At 38.2% G+C, this 19,370-nt stretch overlaps 1 protein-coding gene and 1 pseudogene across 2 annotated transcripts in view; both read left to right on the top strand.

Moving 5' to 3' along the window:
* LOC125244061 (stonustoxin subunit alpha-like) overlaps positions 1 to 19,370 on the top strand; it is a 1,172,099-nt gene that overhangs the window by 1,014,038 nt on the left and 138,691 nt on the right. The gene's annotated exons all lie outside the window — the stretch shown is intronic.
* Positions 1 to 19,370, top strand: part of LOC125245221 — a 28,335-nt pseudogene that overhangs the window by 6,574 nt on the left and 2,391 nt on the right.

Below are 19,370 nucleotides of genomic sequence, written 5' to 3'. Positions count from 1 at the left end.
AAATGATTAATTTAAATGTAAGTACATAATAGTTAGGGACACTTAATATAAAGTGGGACCGAATTTAGAGTAACAACTGAACAGGTGTCAACTCTATTGCAATCTTAACTCCAAGCAAAATGGCCGATAGGCCTGTTCATGATTAATCTTTGCCATATAGGCTTCCTCTTCCAGATCACAATTATCAGTAGCAGTAGCATTAACGCTCCTATCATTGTGGCAGAAAATGAGGGAGTAGACCAGTGGTGTAGTCCTAAAAAAATAAGTGGTGTACTATTACCCAGACCCCCCTGTTGTTGTTCTCTAGTAACATGTTTCATTAAAAAAAATAATAATACAGTGCATTCTAAAATTGGTTGACATTTTTCATGCTTTACAATTTGACATTATTTAAACATGCTGCTTTGGAATTATATTCACTGTGAAAAGTGATATATCTGAAATTAAAGTTTCACTTTATTCAAAAGGGTGTTAAAAAAGCCAATTATTCAAAATTTAATTTATTAACATTTATAAAAAATGTTTGTTATAAATGTTTGTTATAACATTTATAACAAACAAAAACAGTAGTCAGGCTGAATGAAAATTTAAACCACTCTCTGTCGGTAGATGGCGCTTATGGAACAGCAGAAACAGACCTGTTTCCCCGGTAATCTCTATAAACTCAGTTTTATATTATTTACGCACATGTAAGCTTATAAGTCTACTTCATTGTGTCATAAGAAGTCAAACTGTATCATTTTCCATTATCATAACATTTGTTATGAAAAATATAAATCTAGTAAAAATATATTCCCTTAATAGATTATAAATTCTACAAGTTAGCCAAATTTACCATAATTGCTACAATAAAACTATATAAATTCTACTAAGGGTGGGTCATGAATAGTTTAAAAAGCTTTCTAATAAATGTCGGCACAAGATGATGTTTCTCCTCTTTTCAGTCTTTTGTTCATTTTGTTCATCAGTGTAGATCACGTACATGATCATGCATGTGAGCATGCATGCTCCAAAGTCTTTGTTTGTGTTGGCACATCAGAGAACAACCTTGGACAGCAAACTGATTTGCATTTGCTGTCGAGCTGCATCCAAATGTTTAAGATCAGACGGCAATTTTTCTATTGTTTCAGAATTTTTTTAGTCACCCCTGCAACACACAGTCATCAGGCAACTTTAATTCATCCATTCAAAATGAAGGAATTCCAAAAGCTTCACGGTAATTCGAAACAAACTAATTTTCAAAAAAAAAAAAAAACACCCTCAATGTAAACTAAATATCTTCCGTGGAGATTTGACAAGTAAAATTATCAGAGCTTTTTAAAGAAATTAAAAAAACCAGAAAAATAGAGTCCATAACTAATAACATTCAGTAGACCAATTAATCTAGTCTTCAGAAAATAGGTGAGTTTTGAGTAATGATTTAAATTCTGGCCCAAGACCGGGTATTTACAGTTGGAAAGGGGACAAGCATATTACAGAGATAGGGGGGAGCAAAAGCAAAGATTTGGGAAGAATTTTGAATTTAATACTACCAATTAACAAAATTGGGGTGATGTGAGCAGTAGTCCCAGAGTTTTGAATGTATTGTAATCTGGAAATGGAGCTGGCAGGTAACCTGAAGAGGGCATTGTAATCAAGGCGTGATGAGACAAATGCTGGATGACAGTTTCCGAGATGAAGGGACTAATGTGATGTAGGTGAAAGAATGCTGTTATAGAGGAAATATGAGACTACTAAGCCCCGAATTTGTAGAAATATGGCTAGTAAGTGAGGGAGTTCAATGAAAATAATCCAAAAAGAAAATAACAAGCTTTTTAAAGAAATTAAAATACTAAAATAATAAACACTGTGTCTTAACCAGAAAACACGTCGTTCACCTACATGGGGCAGTTTATTCCTGTCCGGAAAACAAGCAATGATAGATTATGTTAAGACAATGTAAATTAATATTTTCACAACGCTGGGCCATGCAACGCTTAAAGCCATATGGCAATATAGTGTTCGAATTCACAAAAAACAGGCAGGACACCATACAAACTCATACAAAATCTCAATCTAATAACCTACCTCCATACCCTCCTTCAAATAAAGTGCGAAGCACTTACCAAAAGTCAGAATTAATCCAAATATAACATGGTTGGCTTTTCCTAGGAAGAAGCAGTTCACACAAAAGTGGAGTTTTAACGACGAGCCCCCAGATGTTACACCCTAAGTAGGATGGAACAAGAAAGGAGAGGAGGGCGAGAGCGAGAGCAGCGTTTACAAATTTTTTTTTTAAATTTCAATCACAAAAGTCCGGCTGCAAAGCCTTTTAAAGTATGGACAGCGCCAGTTTCCGCCTCGGTCCTGGCCAGGGATCGATGTAAGAGGAAATTGCCTGCCTCAAGAAAGCAAGCCAGGATGCTTTTCTAGAAGGGGCACACCTGTGTACCCAATCCAATTTATTACCCCCGTAGCACTGCAGCGCATCTGTAGAGGGAGCACAATACACGGCAAAAGAGGAGCGAAGAGCAGGAGCTGTGACAGTACTGAATGTTGAAGGCTAGAATATTTGCTTCAAAATGATATAAAAATCATCCTGCCAACGCATTCACATAAAACAATATATTGAATTATTGAATCCTCAGGGATTCAATAAACAACGGTATATTGAATCTTCAGGTGTCTGAGGATTTTTGGGGCCCTGGAGAATGTTTGACATTCCCTGCCATTTGTAATTTTTTCAGTTGTTTATAAACATATTATTGGTGATAAGTGTAATTACACTGTATTCAGCACAAACTAGGCTACCATAATATGTGGGCAACATGTATGTACATGTTTGTATTTTTGAGAGAATAATGTTTATGCAAGGTTATTGAAAAAAGAAAAAAATTAAGTCACTGAAATAAGGCCACAAAACAAATACTAAATATATGTCCACAAAACCTCTGGGTATTTGAGGTTGAAGGCTAGAATTGTTGCTTTTTCAGATTACACATTTCAGATTACACAAACATATTGATAAATAATATGAATAAGTGTAAGATAAATATTTGTTTCTTGTTTTTATTTGACTTACATTATTTAAAATCTGATATTTCAGTGTAGGGCTGGACGATTAATCGAAAAGTAACCGAAACCGAAATTCAGAACCTCTAACCGACGTAATTTTCCCATGTCGGTTATTTCGGTTTTTTAATCCTGTTAATACTTTCCCCTTAAAAACATACTACCGCGTGTATAGCCACATGACTCCACCCCGTCCAGTCAGTGGCATAAAAGCAAAACACGGAGATGAACGCCGGTTCAACACATAGTGATGGTGCGCGAGCGGTGAGCCTTGCGTCTTCACTAAACTTTGTCAGTTGTATTTGTTTTAAGGTTTGTACATTCAAGCGATTAGACGATAGGATGTATTATTATTCCGAGCTACCGCGCTCGCGCAGCTGCAGTGTGGCACTAACACCCATACAAACAGTAGCTGCGCAAAACGAGAAGATCGCGCGCACTGAGAGGAAGGCAGAAGCTAGTCAGCGCTGTCCAGTGATTTATCACTAAAGGAGCTTAGAAACTCAACTTCTTATAGCATATTTTCTACTTTTGGAGTAACCATTTACAACCCACAGCTTCACAATGAACAGAGAGACGGTATGACTAATTCACACGCAATCACTTGTACTGGTACTGTGCTAATTTATCTTTATCTGATTTACAATGAGCAGAAATCTGTAAGAAATGTAATGAAGCATAGATAAAATTGCTGAAAGTGAGCTGTTATGTTAGATCACTCTTTAAATAGGAAAAAATATCCCACCTTTTAATAGTCAATCATATTTACAGTACAAACCTTGTCAGTGAACTATGAGAGCAAAAAAAAAAAAACAGAAACAAAATAATCGTTCATTAATCGTAATCGAGGTGAAATGTTCAATTAATCGAGGTTTTGATTTTAGGCCATAATCGTCCAGCCCTATTTCAGTGTTTCTTTGGACATATGTCTCATGTTTGTGTGATAAGTTTTCACTAAGTTACAGTTCATTTTCTGAAGGAACATCAGAATGGACTTTGGGGTTCACACCTACACAGCACAACATTTTGTTTTTACTGTGAGTGCACACAAATACAAGTAGACATTCTGTAGTTTCAATTGATGTATTACATTTGTCTGTATGACAAGAAAATAATTGATGAGTATTTTAAGTCGATTTTGCTGCTGTGTTAATGGACAAAACTCCTAAGTCACTAACAGTCCTAAAATGGTTGTTGCCAGCAATCCGCCTCAGCAATCCTCTCAAAGATACTGTACACCATTGAAGCAATAGACGATAGAACCTTGGGTGCTGAGCCTGTTCTTCATAATGCAATAAATATTTTGATTTATATATTTTAATTTGACATAACATAAAACGTTCATTTATGTACAGGCAAAATGCATTGAATGATGGAGAATAAAACATTGCAGTCAAGTTGAAAGTAATATCCTATCGTCGGCACCAATAACCTTGTGGAAATCTTGGGTGACCCGAGGTCGAATTCCGGCTCATGGACGTTTCCCGATTCTGTCCTCCCTTTCTTTCTCCCACTTTGCTTCATGTCTACTCACTGTCCTATCATAATAAAAATAAACCAAAAATACATCAAAAATAAACCTTTGAAAATGAATATATAAATAAATAAGAAAATAATGTCCGATTACCTGTGGCAGTTGTTTTCACTAGTTCACACCTACAAATGTTCAAATATAGTAAAAGAGTAAAATAAGCGTATTTGCCATGCTGTCCAAGGGGAGGCTCCGAGCTTGAAATTTGCTCAATCCCAGAGTACCCTGTATATAGGAAATAGCCAAGAGTGAGGAGTTGGCGTGGCAGAGGGATGAAGAAAACTGTCGAGGTAACCATGTGAGTCGGCTGTATATACATATGCCTCCTCTTGAGCTTAAAAGATAGACCATTTGAATGTGCTCCTCCCAAGCCTTGTATACAAAACATAATTTGTTGCTTGAATTCTGCAATCTGCTTTGTAATATACAGTGGTCTCAATTCTGCATGCTTTGAAATATACAGTGGTCTCATGGCTCTGTTGCTCTCGCTCAGATTTTACATATGCATGGTCAAACTTTATGTGCACTTGTGAAACTCTCTGGTAGTCTATTTTTAAATTTTATTCAGTGAAACCGCTTCTGATCATTAAAGACTAGACTATATTGCCAAAGTATTGGTACACCCCTCCAAATCATTGAATTCAGATGTTCCAATCACTTCCATGGCCACCAGTGTATAAAGTCAAGCACCTAGGCATGCAGACTGCTTCTACAAACATTTGTGAAAGAATGGGTCGCTCTCAGGAGCTCAGTGAATTCAAGCGCGGTACCGTGATAGGTTGCCACCTGTGCAATGAGTCCATTCGTGAACTTTCCTCACTACTAAATATTCCACGGTCAACTGTTAGTGGTATCATTACAAATTGTAAGCAATTGGGAACAACAGCAACTCAGCCATGAAGTGGTAGGCCACGTATTATCACAGAGCGGGGTCAGTGCATACTGAGTCGCACGGTGTGCAGAAGTCGCCAACTTTCTTCAGAGTCAATAGCTACAGACCTCCAGTGCACCAGTGCACAAAGCAAGGTCCATAAAGACATGAATGAGTTTGGTGTGGAGGAACTTGACTGGCCTGCACAGAGTCCTGACCTCAACCTGATAGAACACCTTTAGGATGAATTAGAGCGGAGACTGAGCCAGGCCTTCTCGCCAATATCCCTGCCTGACCTCACAAATGCGCTTCTAGTAGAATGGTCAAAAATTCTCATAAACACACTTCTAAACCTTGTGGAAAGCCTTCACAGGAGAGTTGAGGCTTATAGCTGCAAAGGGTGGGCCAACTCCATATTAAAGACTTTCTGATTTTTGGATTAATAAAAAATTTAAAATGTCTAGAAATGGAGTAGTCTACACTTGTTCTGCAATACAGTTGCTCTCACTGATGGTCCGAAAGGTGTATAGTTAGGCTATATATGTTTTTAAATGTTTAGTGTTAAATAAAAAACCCATGTGCGTACCGTCAGATGAAATGCTGCAGGCATCCATGGTTTCTTTGTAAAAAAGTAAAAGTGCCTAAAAGTACCTAATGTAACGTAACTAAAGATTAATTTGGAAAGTTCATAAGTAGTGGGCCCACTATACCAAGCTTCACCATGTTACCATTATTGTGTGGACAATGAACTGTATCAGTGTTTTCTGTTTGTATAGGTTAGCCTAAATAAGCTGGTGTGTTGTCTCTTTTTTAGTTATAGATTGCACTGGTGGAAATGCTGAAAATTTGAAGTATAAAAAAAACATGATCCATGTATATTCAGTGTATTTTTTATGGCATTCACAAAATAGCTTTGTCTCATCGAAGACAGTAATAATTTAATATCTAATATAGTAACTATAAAGATATTAACAACTACAGCTAAGATGGATCATAGGTAGTATATCAAGGTTAGTTCCACTATTAATGTTTGAATGTGTCTCTGTGTATTCTGTGTGTTTAGGTTAGCTCTTCTGAAGCTAACTGGATTAGCTGACTGCAGAAGATCGTGGGAAAGCATCAGCCAACTGGAAGTAATCTTTTGTGAAAACAGAAACAAAACCTTTGGTACTCATCTTGAAAGAATGAAATGTTCAAAATGACTGTATTGCAAATAAAGTACAGTCGGTACTGCAGCATATGTTCTGACATAGCATGCTTTGCAGAATACATTCAGGAGCACTGGGATGAGGACGAGTTCTTTGGCTACCAGTTTCTGAACGGCCTCAATCCCATGATGATCCAGCGCTGCTCAAAGCTGCCCGCGAATTTCCCCGTCACAGACGACATGGTCAAAGACTCCCTGAGAGGGAGCAGCTTGAAGCAGGAGATGAAGGTATGCTACTTGCTCCTGGCAGTGATTTGGAATGACTGGGTCTGGTTTGCTTTGGTTTGCCTAATTTCATGTGTCTCTTCATTATTTTTTGTGATCTACCCCCACACCCAGAAAGGGAACATTTTCCTGTCTGACTACAAGATGTTGGATGAGCTGGTGGGAAACGTAGTCAATGGCAGGCAGCATTATCTCACAGCTCCCCTGGTCCTGCTGTACTGCGACCCTTATGGCATGATGCTGCCCATCGCCATTCAGGTAAGTATCTCGCATCTGAAGTGCAGCAATCTACCTTAAATATATACATAAAAAAAGAAACAAATAAAAGGTAAATAAAAGAAACAAAGGAAAGGTGATATGTAATGTGCAACTGATGAGTAGGCAAGATTGTCTGAATCATTAAACATTAAATAAATATTTTTTAAAAGATGAAAATGTCTTAATAGAGCAATTATGACAGATGCCTTGGAAATCCTTTGTCATCTTTTGAAAGAGAGAAAAATCATAACCCAGATTCCCTCAGAAATCGTTTGCACCATTTTCATGCATGTTCAAATTTAATCTGCACAGTTAAGGCAAAAGCCCGGCAAAGAGAATCCCATCTTCGTCCCAACGGATTCAAAGGATGACTGGAAGCTGGCCAAGATCTTCGTCCGAAATGCAGAGTTTGCTGTTCACGAGGTAGACTTTCACCTGCTGAGAACTCACCTGCTGGCAGAGGTGTTCACCGTGGCGACGTTGCGCAATCTTCCCTCTCCACACCCTCTCTACAAGGTATTGAGTCTGATGCACAAAAGTTGGTTTGACGTGTATGAACAGTGAGGACTATATCTGCAGAGAGAGAGACAGAATAATAGCGAGTTAAATAACGTGTGTTACTTCTATAACATTTGACAGCAGGGGAGTTTTTCAGTTGTAGACTTTGGTTGCAGTTGTCTATTTTACCTCAGAGATGTTGCTTTGTGAAAAGCATCCCCTTCAGCATTTACCTTTTGGAGAGCATGTCTGACTCATCTATAGTCTGTGGACACAGAGTACATGGAACAGGTACATGAGCGGTCACTAATGTCTTACTCAAACCCATTCACCTTCCTGTAACTTTTCTCAAAAAATCTAATTATTCTGTAATTCATGTAAAAATAACTTGAAGGAATAGGATGTAGGGAGTCAACTACAAAACAAGGCTTGCAGGTACAGGTACACATACAGTGGGTACAGAAAGTATTCAGACCCCCTTAAATTGTTCACTCTTTGTTATATTGCAGCCATTTGCTAAAATCATTTAAGTTCATTTTTTCCCTAATTAATGTACACACAGCACCCCATATTGACAGAAAAACACAGAATTGTTGACATTTTTGCAGATTTATTAAAAAAGAAAAACTAAAATTTCACATGGTCCTAAGTATTTAGACCCTTTGCTGTGACACTCATATATTTAACTCAGGTGCTGTCCATTTCTTCTGATCATCCTTGAGATGGTTCTACACCTTCATTTGAGTCCAGCTGTGTTTGATTATACTGATTGGACTTGATTAGGAAAGCCACACACCTGTCTATATAAGACCTTACAGCTCACAGTGCATGTCAGAGCAAATGAGAATCATGAGGTCAAAGGAACTGCCTGAGGAGCTCAGAGACAGAATTGTGGCAAGGCACAGATCTGGCCAAGGTTACAAAAAAATTTCTGCTGCACTTAAGGTTCCTAAGAGCACAGTGGCCTCCATAATCCTTAAATGGAAGACGTTTGGGACGACCAGAACCCTTCCTAGAGCTGGCCGTCCGGCCAAACTGAGCTATCGGGGGAGAAGAGCCTTGGTGAGAGAGGTAAAGAAGAACCCAAAGATCACTGTGGCTGAGCTCCAGAGATGCAGTCGGGAGATGGGAGAAAGTTGTAGAAAGTCAACCATCACTGCAGCCCTCCACCAGTCGGGGCTTTATGTGAGAGTGGCCTGACGGAAGCCTCTCCTCAGTGCAAGACACATGAAAGCCCGCATGGAAGGACTCCAAGATGGTGAGAAATAAGATTCTCTGGTCTGATGAGACCAAGATAGAACTTTTTGGCCTTAATTCTAAGCGGTATGTGTGGAGAAAACCAGGCACTGCTCATCACCTGTCCAATACAGTCCCAACAGTGAAGCATGGTGGTGGCAGCATCATGCTGTGGGGGTGTTTTTCAGCTGCAGGGACAGGACGACTGGTTGCAATCGAGGGAAAGATGAATGCGGCCAAGTACAGGGATATCCTGGACGAAAACCTTCTCCAGAGTGCTCAGGACCTCAGACTGGGCCGAAGGTTTACCTTCCAACAAGACAATGACCCTAAGCACACAGCTAAAATAACGAAGGAGTGGCTTCACAACAACTCCGTGACTGTTCTTGAATGGCCCAGCCAGAGCCCCGACTTAAACCCAATTGAGCATCTCTGGAGAGACCTAAAAATGGCTATCCACCAACGTTTACCATCCAACCTGAAAGAACTGGAGAGGATCTGCAAGGAGGAATGGCAGAGGATCCCCAAATCCAGGTGTGAAAAACTTGTTGCATCTTTCCCAAAAAGACTCATGGCTGTATTAGATCAAAAGGGTGCTTCTACTAAATACTGAGCAAAGGGTCTGAATACTTAGGACCATGTGATATTTCAGTTTTTCTTTTTTAAGAAATCTGCAAAAATGTCAACAATTCTGTGTTTTTCTGTCAATATGGGGTGCTGTGTGTACATTAATGAGGAAAAAAAAAATCTTATTTGATTTTAGAAAATGGCTGCAATATAACAAAGAGTGAAAAATGTAAGGGGGTCTGAATACTTTCCGTACCCACTGTACACACACAAATACATGTGCAATAATGCAAGCACACAAAAAAATTCAAATGTGATTAAAATGCAGTAAATGCAAGTCTCTTACTTTTCCTCCTGTAGCTTCTCTTTCCTCATATCCGATACACACTCCAGATCAACATCATGGCCCGGAATCAGCTGATATCCAAGGACGGGGCTATTTCCACGGTATGCATACGGCATGGTTAAAGAGACACTAAGGGCCCTGTCATACACCGCAATGCTGCGCCAGGTGTGATGCAAGTGTTTTTTGCTAGTTTCAGCCCTACGCAGTTATTATTTTCACATCCTGTGTCACGTTGTTTAAATAGCAAATGCATTTGCGCCCATTTGTGCATCCATGGGCGTGCTGGTCTGAAAACGAGGTGTGTGCGCATTGTTGATGCATTACTATTTTGAGGCAACTGAAAACGACTGTGGCATTGACCAACTGAAACCTGGGGGCCGTTCTTCGTACGTCGCTAACTCAGTTAGCTGGATTTGATTGTTAACGATTTGGCATGATCTTGGATCGTTTGGTTCTTCGAAGCTCATCCTAGACTTGCTGTCATAGCAACAGGTCCGTAAGCTCAAACCTGCTCGGGAGCAGGCTTATTTCATGTAAACAGGATTAGATTGCATCTTTTTAAGCGGAGGTGATGTTTAAAGTCTGTCCCAGCCTCTGCTACTTTCCCACAAGAGTACCCTAATGTAAACCAGGGACAATAATAATGATTTAAAAATAAATTTGCAAATAACACTATAATGCCGTGTAGTGTCATAATATAGACACAGACAGTTTTACTCTTTGAGAGATTCATTCGTGAGGGAATAATTACGTAATAATTTTTATTGGAGTCTTACACACATGATGTACAGATGTCTATGCCATACATGCATTTGTGCATTTGAACCGCGACATATATTATGGGAGTGGCTTGATGAAGCGCAGGAGATGCAGATAACTTGATCTTGACCCTTAAGAAACTTTAATTAATGCTGTCAAATATGCTTCAAAGGTAAATTAGTTGCTAATTACAACATTGAAATAAAAAATTGAATGTACAAATAATAGAAATTGTGAATATAGCCTAAATAATTGGGTAATCATGTAAAAAAAAAAATAGTGCACATTTCATTTATCTAACATTTATGTCGTTCTTCTGTCATTTATTCGCTTGGCTGTTTCCTTATAAATGTCTAGAAATTCGTCAAGTTTTTCGTCAGGTGTCTTTTCTCATTCTATGATGTCATTACGTTGCCGTCTTGACTCCAGCCAATCGCTGCATTGCTGATCAATGTTTCTACTATCGATACATATCCCCTTTTAAGCCAACACATGAACGTGCAATTATCTCAGATAACTCAATCCAGCGATACTAATCATACACAACAGGTGTGTTCGAAGAACCCAATTAGCCGGATCATGATTAGCACGATGATATCATCTTGGATGTGTCATTTGATCTCGGATGTAATAAGCGACGTACGAAGAACGGGCCCCTGGTCTAAAGTCAATGGTGCAACATTTGTTTTGTTATTTAACCCTTTAAGACTGGATGGAGCGTTGGCGCTCCAATTTGCGTGTCTCTCTTTAAGAGCCAATAAAAATTGAATCCATATAGGTAGCACAAAAATAATTTTTGCATACAAAACCAGAGACTTTAAACTTTCATATCAACCCTCCAACATGCTTCTTGTTTTCACCCTCTAATGAGTCTGAGTAATATGCGTTTACAACAAAAATAGCACAGCCGGTAACTAAATACAAATATGCAGATTTCACATGCTCATAACTTCATGAAAAATGAACAGATCATAGAAAATGATCAATCAATATTTAAAGCAGATTCTCAAGATTAAAATGAACCCAAAATCAACATAATATATTGTGTTGATCAAGATATTACTCATGGAATGATTTAACATACTTGGCTAAAAACATGTCTCTCATCTTTCCGGGATGAAGTGTGTATCCAATGTTCCCGGACCCATCCATGTTTGTTTTCCAATGTGGAATAACACAAAATAGATATCATTTTAAAGCATAGAATCTCATCTTTTAATGCATCTAACCATTTTGAAAAACTCCTAACGAGTGCTGAGAAGTGCATCTAAACTGGAGTTTACCACCCATTGGTGCCACCTGGCTGCGGAAAAAAAATTATAACAATTTATTAAACTAAACTTTATGCGGGTACACAATGTGCTTACAATCTGCTTATTACAAGCACAGGGATGCGCAGCAGCACACAAACATGCCAAATAATAAAATAAAAGTATTATATTACAATGTAAAACATTATTATTGTGTGCATAGAGATAAAAATGCTTTGGTAGAATCCGGCTTTTCCTGTAGATGGTCTGTAGATGCGCTTTAACCTCACGCACGAGCAGATCCGTTTCCTCACTAGAGTTTTTCCGCTTGCAAATTCTGCCATGTAATGGCGCGAGTGCACCTGGCTTTTAAAGGGAATGGGAGATGAGATTGCACACTACGCCCAAAATACATCCATTACTCATTAAGAGAATAGGGACAACCCTTTAAGACCATGTGCTGTGCGCGCTGATCATTTTTTCTCTCCTTAAACTAGCAAAAGTAGATTTGTACACGCGCTAAGTGCACTTGCACCATGTGCTTTAGACCATGCGCTTAGATCATTAAAATAGGGCCCTAAAGGTTCAATCTTCAATTATAATCCAATATACTTTTTGTTGAAAGAAGCTATTTTCTTCTCACAATCCTATGTACCTGCAAACATATCTTGTAAGATTGGTTAAAAAAAGTATAATGGCTCTTAAATGTTTTCTGTGATGACTGACTTCTTGAACAAACTACTCTTTTCTGAATGTATTATTTTTATTTAACTTTTGGGGAAATTATTATGGGATTTGTGGTGCCAGAACTTTGTTTATAGCCTTTAACCTAACTTTATGTCATGGGTCTTCTCTCTCCATTAATGATACTACTCTTAGTATGCAGCAGTAGGTGGAGAGTCATTGGCAAAGTTGCTGAAGCGTGCTACCGCCTCCCTGACCTACAGCGCCCTCTGTCTTCCTGATAACATCTCTGAGAGAGGCCTGGAGAATGTACCCTACTTCTACTACAGAGATGATGGAATGAAACTGTGGAACATCATCAACAAGTATGACTACCAGTGGAGTTAATCTAGTGTTTTATTGATAGGCTTTATGCTTTCTACTCTTGTTCTCTCCATGTGTGTGTTTGTGTGTGTACATAATACATCCTGTTTTTAGGGTGCACTTTCTGATTCATATTTCAACAAATAAAGTGTCAATTATACAGGTTTATGGGTGTAATAGTCAGATGTTTTCCAGGTTTACATATTAACAGCTTTACTTTTTTTGTAGATTTGCTTTGCATTTATTTCAATGACTGTGTTGCTTACAGGTTTGTTGGGGCTTTCTTGTCACATTACTATCAATTTGATGCACACGTGCAGAAGGACACAGAGCTGCAGGATTGGATCAGGGAGATATTCACCAATGGCTTCCTGGGAAGAGATGGCTCAGGTCTGTTGTCAGTCTGTTATCAGGGCTGTTGCAGTTGAAGATGCAGCAAGTGTGATTTCTGGTGGAATAAAAATGTGTCTAGAACAATGAGTATGCATTTCCAAAGGATTTGTTGCCATATCAGGACATTTAATTAAGGTTCCCTTTATTTTTATTTATCTATATTTGAAGACTCTAAAATAAGCTTTTTTATCAAGTATTTATCAAGTTGTATGTTTAGGTTAGGTTATTCTACTTTAATGGCAATTAATGGGTCATTTTCATTACCATTGAAGTGAAATAAGTGAACATAAACATACAAGCTTGATAAAAAATGCTTATTTTAGAAGAAAATTTCAGACGGCACTTAGAGACTTTTGCATCTGAAGTCTTCATTTTTGTGTGTGTGTGTGTGTGTGTGTGTGGGGTGGAGGGTGAAGGGTGGAGGGTGGGGGCGGGGGGTGTTCAGCTCAGTATTTACACAGCATAGGATAGACATATTTACTTTGAGGCACAAACTCTTTTGTAAACCCCACTGTAATTACCTGTTTCATGGAAAAGTATAGAACCAGGTCAATAGACAAATGTACTGTAATGTGTGTGTGTGCGTGCATTTTTTGGGACATATCAGGACACAAATGTGTATAATGACATGGGTATGACATAGGTATTACAAAAAGAGGTGACTTATGAGGACATTACCCCATGTCCCCACTTTTCAAAAGGCTTATAAATCAAACAGAATGAGTTTTTGTGAGAAAGTAAAAGTGTGCACAGTTTCCTGTGATGGTTAGGTTTAGGGGTAGAGGTAGTGTAGGGGGAGAGAAAATACAGTTTGTACAGTATAAAAACCATTACGTCTATGAAATATCCCCACAATTCACAAAAACAAATGTGTGTGTGTGTGTGTGTGTGTGTGTGTGTGTGTGTGTGCGTGCGCGCACATGCATTATAGACATCCTAAACTGAAATCCTCACAGAAACAGCCTTTTTATTCTTCTTCCCAGGAATACCATCATCTTTTCAGACTGTGAACAAGCTTGTCAAGTTTGTCACCATGGTGATCTTCACTGTATCAGCCCAACATGCTGCTTTAAACAATGGACAGGTCAGTTAGTACAAGTCGATTCACTTCCAGTCACACAGAGCCATTAAAGCTGCAGTCCATGATCCTAATCCCACACACTTTTTCTCAAATCCAACAAATTGCTCCATACATTCCTCTAGCTGTATTTCAAAGTCTGAGCTCAAAAAACCCTGTTGTCCTGGCTCTGTGAATGGGAATTGCAGACTCTGCTTTAGACTGTTGTCTGTTATTAACATTACCTCAAGATGCTTTAACCCTCTGGAGTCTGAGGCTAATTTGGGGCCCTGGAGAAGTTTGACATGCCCTGACATTTGTGTTTTTTACTTATAAACATATTAATGACAAAAGTCTCATTACACTGTATTCAGCAGAAACTAGGCTACAATAATATGTGAGGAACAAGTATGTACATGTTTGTACTTTTGAGAGAGTTACGTATATATGCATGGTTTCTGAAAAAACAAAAGATTAAGTCACTGAAATAAGGCCTCAAAAGACAAACAAAATATTTTTTCAAATGTAAAAATCATTCTGCCTACTCAGACACATAAAATAATGTATTGATTTCAAATGTTCTAAGACACTTTTTGTTCAGGACAGGCTATAGCAAGGAGGTGTGAATCTTCATGAATAATGCTGTGATTCACACCTGATGAGATTAAGACCATGCCCCTAATGAGCCACATAATGAGCCATTCAGTCAGAAATGTGACTGAGTGAACTAAGAAAGAATGCAATGACAAACGAAATATATAATTTTTTTGTTCTGAAGTTTATTTAAAATATAGTTATATAAATGAGAGTCAAAGATACATTTTAAGTACACAGAAACAAATCATGTTCAAAGATATAAGTGAACATCACATACCTGGCATTGGTGTTTCTGCACTGTTTGATATAACACCATAATGAGCTTGAGACTTCCAGGTACAGAGGGTCTCAATATCACATGCCTACCTGACTCAATGTGCAGGTCCATTATCTGGTCACTTATGCATAATCAGAAAAAAACCCTCTGTGAGCATGCTGAATAACAGGATCATATCAACTGATGTATTAACACTCCATGGAGTACTGAGGTATCTGCCGAGCAATACCAGCCTTGTTTTTTTCTTACCAGTGTGAAAGAGACTCAAAATACTCTGTCAATGTTGCACATACAATTAAGAGTTATACACTAGTGATGCGCGGGTTGGCTTTTTTTCCAACACCACGGGTCCCGCTTTTATGAAATTATTTGGCCTGCCCAGCCCTGCATCCACTGTATCTATATTTTACAACCCGCACCCGCGACCATTAAATAGACATACATAGGCATTGTAATGTAAATTAAAACAGCTTTTATTTCAGCCAGAAAGTGCCCTGGAAACATCGCCCTGTAAACTGGCAACAAACATATGATTATGAATATGAACCATAAATCAGTAATAACAAGATAATGATAAACATTTTCAACATTTACAAAGCAGCGCTTTGTATTCATCTAATAGGCTAAACAATTTTTGTATTTCAGTTGGGACATTCTAAAACGATTAACATGGCTTAATGTGCTAAGTGATATAAACAGACCAAACTTCATACTACTAAACATCATACTAATAAAGTATACTACAGAAAAGCAGTTTAATTTCCCAGAATATGTAAACGTAAATTCGTTTAATTTCACGTTGTGTTTTCCTCCCATATAAAACCGCTATAAAGAAAAAGCTTAACGTTGTTTAATGTAGACTAAGTCAGAGATCAAAGATCAAATTCTGCACAAAACAATTATTCTATATAGTATGCTTTATTTGTATGGTATTTACTTAAGTTTGGTTTGTTAATAACACTGCATTCGTAAATTAAGCCACGTTAAGCTTCTTTCACATTAAGTGTTTTATATATCCCTTTCAGATATGTATTGGACAACCATTTACAGCCTACGCTACACAACCACTTAACTTTTGTTTTATTTAACACACGGAAATGTTCATTTACCATTTTTATGTTCACTGTGCAAAAAAAGAATGGCATCCACTGTACCGAGGTTTAATCCATTTCGCCTAGACTCCAGCACCCAGCCAGCAGAGCTGAATGTGCGCTCGATACAGAGAATCATTTTTGACACATTGGCAAACACAGGAAAGGCAATTGACTGCGACTGCAGGAAGCTTAGAATGTCCTCTCAGTCCCAGAAGAACTGGCCCTCAATGTAGCATTTTATTTTGTTTTATTTGTCCGTTTCTTGTTGTCGTGGCTGGCAGCGGGAGCTGCTTGGCGCGCCGCTTTCGTGACGCCAAAGGTTCGGGGACATCATGCAAGTTACGCTTGCTACAGGCCTACATATTGTAACCTTATCAAAGAACCTAATAAAATATGAAAAATAGATATTCCCAAATATTTAATATATGCTATAGGGAATTCCTCGCAACATACATGGATTTTTTTTTTTTAATGAACCGCCCCAACCTGCCCCGCAAATAAAGTTACAATTTCTTAACCCGCCCCAACCCGACCCGCGGGGTCCACGGGTTATGAGACGACCCGCGCATCACTACTATACACCATTTTAATCTGTTGAATATCTTAAATTGACATAAACATATAAGAATCCATGAATATTTCTCCAAAATGTGCATGCTTTTAAAGCTAAAAGGCTATATGAAATGCCATAGAGGTAACATAATTGTTCAGACACTTTGCATCACAGAAATACATTATATTTTAAAGAATATAATAGAATACCATTATTTTAAATTGTAATAATACTTCACAGTATTGCTGTTTTTCTGTATGTTTGATATACACCATGATGAGCTTGAGACATGATCACAGAGGGTTTTTTCACAGCCTACCTGACTGAAAGAGCTCATTATTTATGCAGGTCATTAGAGCTCTTTATGCGATTCTTTTGTCTTCTCAGGTGTGAATCACCCATTATTCATGATGATTCTCGCCTCCATGCATACTGTGTTTCTTGACAAAAAGTGTCTTACAAAAACTAAATCAATATATTGTTTTATATGATCATTTTTACATAATTTTGAAGCAAAACTCTAGTCTGCAACCTCCAATACCCAGAAGTCTTGTGAACACAGATTTAATATAATTTTTTTGGCCTTATTTCAGTGACTTAAGTTTAAGTTTTTTCAATAACCACGCATAAACGTTATTCCTTCAAAAATACAAACATGTACATACATGTTCCTCACACATTATGGTAGCCTAGTTTGTGCTGAATACAGTGTAATGGCATTTTTGTCATTATGTTTAACATCTGAAAAAAGCACAAATATCAGGGCATGTCAAAACTTCTCCAAGCCCCAAATCAGCCTCAGACTCCAGAGGGTTAACGTTAATATAATGTCCACTTTTAACAGAAAACATGATTTTTGTGATCTCATGCATGCACATATTATTGCACATCATGTGAAGAAAATTTGTATAGGTCTATAATATTTTAAATGACAGTCAAAAAATTGGACACATTACTATTTATAATGTTTTTGAAAGAAGTCTCATGCTCATCAAGCCTGCATTTATTTGATCAAAAATACAGAAAAAAAAAAAAAAAACAGCAATAGGGTGAAATATTATTACCATTTAACATAATGGTTTTCTATTTTAATATACTTTAAAATACAATGTATTTCTGTGATGCAAAGCTGAAATTTCATTATTCATTGTAAACAAAGGCTTCATTGATATAGCACTAGACTATTTCACAGTAAACACTTAACAATCTGTTCAAAACAGGCCAAAGAACTTGTCTAAACATTACTATTACCTCTATGACATTTTATGTATTATATTTGTTATATTATAGAGCATAAATGTTAATGTGCAGTTTAATACATTGCTAACACATTTTATTTCAGTATTTATTATGGATTTTAGTTAATTTCACTCATCTCTGTATAGCAATATACACAGAAAAAGTCTTAGATCTTTGAGTTCAGCTCATGAAAAATGGGGGCAAAAACAAAAGTGTTGCATTTATTATTTTGTTCAATGTACACAAAAGGCCTATTTCTCTCAAATATTGTTCACAAATCTGTCTAAATCTGAGTTAGTGAGCACTTCTCCTTTGCTGAGATAATCTATCCACCTTTCTATCCACCATGTGGCATATCAAGATGCTGATTAGACAGCATGATTACTGCACAGGTGTGCCTTAGGCTGGCCACAATAAAAGGTCACTCTAAAATGTGCAGTTTTATCTAACAGCACAATGCCACAGATGTCTCAAGTTTTGAAGGAGTATGCAATTGGCATGCTGACTGCAGGAATGTCCACCAGAGCTATTGCCCGTGAATTGAATGTTCATTTCTCTACCATAAGCCGTCTCCAAAGGCGTTTCAGAGAATTTTGCAGTACATCCAACCGGCCTCTCAACCGCAGACCACATGTAACCACACCAGCCCAGGACCTCCACATCCAGAATCTTTACCTCCAAGAGCTCCAGACAGTGTGCAACAATCGGTTTGAATAACCAAAGAATTTCTGCACAAACTGTCAGAAACCGTCTCAGGGAAGCTCATCTGCATGCTCGTCGTCCTCATCGGGGTCTCGACCTGACTGCAGTTCGTCGTCGTACCCGACTTGAGTGGGAAAATGCTCACATTCGATGATGTCTGATCAGATCCTGACGCCCATTTGTGCCATGTGACATTCATCCATGACCATCACCTCATGTTGCAGCATGATAATGCATGGCCCCATCTGGGAAAACATCCCAGTTCTTGCATGGCTTGCATACTCACTGGACATGTCACCCATTGAGCATGTTTGGGATGCTCTGGCAACCGCCAAACCCAGACTTGTCCATCGGATTGCCAGACAGAGAATCGTGATTTGTCACTCCAGAGAACACGTCTCCATTGCTCTAGAGTCCAGTGGTGGCACTGCATTCGATGCTTTGCATTACACTTGGTGATGTAAGGCTTGGATGCAGCTGCTCGGCCATGGAAATCCATTCCATGAAGCTCTCTAAACACTGTTCTTGAGCTAATCTGAAGTCCACACAAAGTTTGGCAGTCTGTCAGAATGGACTTCACTGAGAGGGAGACGACAGATCACGCATCATGTT

This window comes from Megalobrama amblycephala, linkage group LG1, assembly GCF_018812025.1.
Source record: "Megalobrama amblycephala isolate DHTTF-2021 linkage group LG1, ASM1881202v1, whole genome shotgun sequence".
In the NCBI taxonomy this organism is placed as follows: domain Eukaryota; kingdom Metazoa; phylum Chordata; class Actinopteri; order Cypriniformes; family Xenocyprididae; genus Megalobrama; species Megalobrama amblycephala.
The sequence above is the reverse complement of the archived record's forward strand: the minus strand, read 5'-3'. Positions and strand labels throughout refer to the sequence as shown.